The sequence below is a fragment of the Haemorhous mexicanus genome, chromosome 1 (assembly GCF_027477595.1).
Source record: "Haemorhous mexicanus isolate bHaeMex1 chromosome 1, bHaeMex1.pri, whole genome shotgun sequence".
NCBI classification, from domain to species: domain Eukaryota; kingdom Metazoa; phylum Chordata; class Aves; order Passeriformes; family Fringillidae; genus Haemorhous; species Haemorhous mexicanus.
The window spans coordinates 33122057-33125186 of record NC_082341.1 but is presented as its reverse complement, the minus strand read 5'-3'; the positions used below and the strand labels follow the sequence as shown (position 1 = coordinate 33125186).

Here is a 3130-nt window from a genome sequence, read left to right as displayed (position 1 = left end):
GAAACAACTCTTTTAACTGGGGAAAAACAACCCTAATGACTCAATCTGGTGCCTTCCACTGCCATTTGGAGATGTAAGCTGGAAGGTCTGGGATTCTGTGGGCACCCGATTTTCATATGAGTGATGCTGGGTCATCATGCACGCCAGTGTATTTCCACTATTAGCAAAATGATCTGAACTCTTGCAAGAAGTAAAAACTCACTAAACACACAAAAGTTATTTTCTTTAATGAGTAAGTAAATGGTGGTATATAATAACCAGCTGTTGTATACTCAGTGGAAAAATTGACTGCTTATATTAATTAAATTTTGTGATCTAAAAATTCATGGATGTCATGAAATGCAGACTTAAATGAGCTGTAACTCTGTCCCATACACTTGTGCTATAATGGGACATAGGAAAAAGTAAAGTGGGTATGTAAGTTATGGATAAATACAAACACCATTTAAATTCAAATCCGGAAATCATATAAATACATGTTTATCTTTAAGACTGTGATTTACCATATCCAAGCCTAATAAAGTGAAAGGAAGTATTGATATGTGTAAAAGTCAAGCACATGCTTAAGGCTTTCACTGGACCCAGGATTCTCTGTCCTGTGAGATTTGTACTCTTACACATGAAAAGAAATTCTGTGTCTACTGTCAGAAGCAGGCCTCTCTAGATTATTTTCTAGATTTTGGAAACCTTAAAACCTTTACGACTTCTATATTCTGGTCTGATAATTCTTTTCAGAGTTAATAAAGTGATGTCAAGAAAAATGCTTGCACATCTTAATTCATTAATTTCTTGGATCTGTTCCTAACTTCTTTGCATTCCTCCCTCAAGTCAACAGAAGTACCCACATAAGCAAGATTTATATATTTATTATTAATAAAGCCATAAAAATAATACTTTAATTTAGAAAATTCAGATTACACCTGTAGGCGGTCACCTTTGTGACAGGGTTGATCTTATTTGCAACTGTCAAGGTGTTAAAAAGCACGTGACACACTGGGCTTTGTAACATACACCTGATGTTAGATGAGAAAGTATATTCTTGCCAGCTGCAGTACCTGCAAAGGCTAAGGAAATTCAAATTGAACAGTTGTGTTCTCCATAACTCTATTAAATATGTCCAGCTGAAAAATAAATAGAGGACTAACCTCCTTTGCTGTTGCATGCCTTCTTCTGGTAAGGAAGGTCAGCTTCCTTCCATTTGCTTTTAATGGGCTTTAATACTGGGAAAAAATCTGGATGCTGAGAAAATCAAATTATTGTCTACTTCAACAATTGTCCGTAATTAACTTTCCACGCAAAAGAACTTTTCATGTCTGTTCATGTATTATTCTATCTACCTCAAATTGGATAACTTAGGAGGAAAACCAAAAAGAGTAATTAATATTCACAACATTGACTGCTACCCTAGGAACCAAACCTGAAGTTAAGAAGCCAACATGATAGTTTGGGGATCTAGCTGTAGTGTCATGTGAAATAAGGGATAGTCAGAATGTGAAGGAAAAGAAGTGCCCCTTTCCACAGACCCACACTTATTAAAAAACTGAAAGGCGCAATTTGATATGTACTAAAATAAAACTTAGATAGCTCATAAGAAGGAAGCTGAGTAAAAATCAAAATGCAGATGCAGAGCTGAACAGTATCACAGTAAGACCACTGAAGCTGCATTTTGTGGATAAGCTAGATAGAAATATAAAACTTCTAAGTGACAACTGATAAAACTTCTTACAGGCAACTGATTAAGGGATATCACTATCTCTAACTTGGAGCATATTATAGAGAGGAAATATGTAAAACTGGAAGATCCAGTTCTCACATCCCCAAGAACCTGGATATTGCTATCACTAGTTGCTCTAGAGAAATCACAAAGACCATGAGACAATGAACACACGTGAGATCTGGGCTTTTATAGTAAAACAAAATAACAACTTTATTACAGTGTACTTGCAATGCTCAGCACAGCAATCTGTGGACAGGCTGCAAGCACAGGGAGGTGTCATGAGTATGGGCATTTGGGGCTTCCCTGCAGTGATCTGGTATGTCCTGCTGGCTCGCTGTACAGCATGGTATTTGCTGCTGTCCTCCAACAATTCGCTGTCCTGTCCTGCTCATAGACAGCTGGAGGCCTCTTCTTTGCTGTTTCAAGTTTCTTGGCTCAAGGGCTGTCTTTTCAATCACACATTTGCCTTTTAGTCATACACCATCTGGCACATGGGGTTCCTGTCACACACCTCTAGAGCTATTGGTGTTGTGGCAATACAAATAGTGTGGTTCACCTTCATTTCCCTCAATGTGCTAGATATTTTCCCCAGTACTTTTTGAACCATTTATTAAAAAAAAAAAAAAAAGGTTGCTTTCATAGTTGTCAAGGGTTAGGAATGGTATTTCCCAATTTAGTGCTCCCGCTGAACCTGCACCAGCAGTTTCCTCTCCCCTGAAGTTGCTAGACCCAAAGGTAAAGATCACAGATTGAGCAAGAACAATTTACTGGAAACACCAATGAGATAAAAACATGAACAGTAACAGCAACAATATTAATAACAAAAGTGTACAAAGAGAGGATGATTTATATGGAAAATTCTCACCAAGTCTGGGACAATGAAAACCAACCATGGAGGGGCTCCTTACCTCCAGAGGGTTTTTTTCAACTGAAAGCCACACCCTTCATCCCAGAAGTCCCTTACATCTGGAGGAGCTGAGCGATGTGGAATAACAACCTAGACACACCCACACAGCACCAGGCTCCACCCCCACAAAGCTGCTGGAAAAAAAATTAACTCTGTCCTGGCCAAAACCAGAATAACAGCGATTAAAATTTCAGACATGTTTTTTCTAATTAATTAATTTGTTTGCAGCTTGTAAAAATAAACAAAGATATACAAAGCCTTTAGATGTCTGGTTTTCCAAGGGCTGGAGTATATTTTACTGAGAGTTTAATGTTACTGGTAAAGGATAAACAGTCTTCTGTGATAGATTATACATAGGGTTGCCTTGCAAATATTAAATAATTGATAGAGATTCAAATGAGGAATAAATAAAAGCTGACATTATTTACTTGACGTTTTCTTCTCTGCCTTGAAAAAGGAATGCCTATTCCCCAATGTATTTGGGAGAAGAAGATTAATTTGTGTGC

General features: G+C 37.6%; 1 long non-coding RNA gene across 1 annotated transcript; it reads right to left on the bottom strand.

Moving 5' to 3' along the window:
* Positions 1-1901: 1901 nt before the first annotated feature.
* On the bottom strand, positions 1902-2673 carry LOC132329799 (uncharacterized). Its single transcript, XR_009487210.1, has 2 exons — positions 2626-2673; positions 1902-2440 (listed from the first exon to the last, which is right to left on the bottom strand). It is a non-coding gene; the product is annotated as an uncharacterized LOC132329799 (long non-coding RNA).
* Positions 2674-3130: the final 457 nt, after the last annotated feature.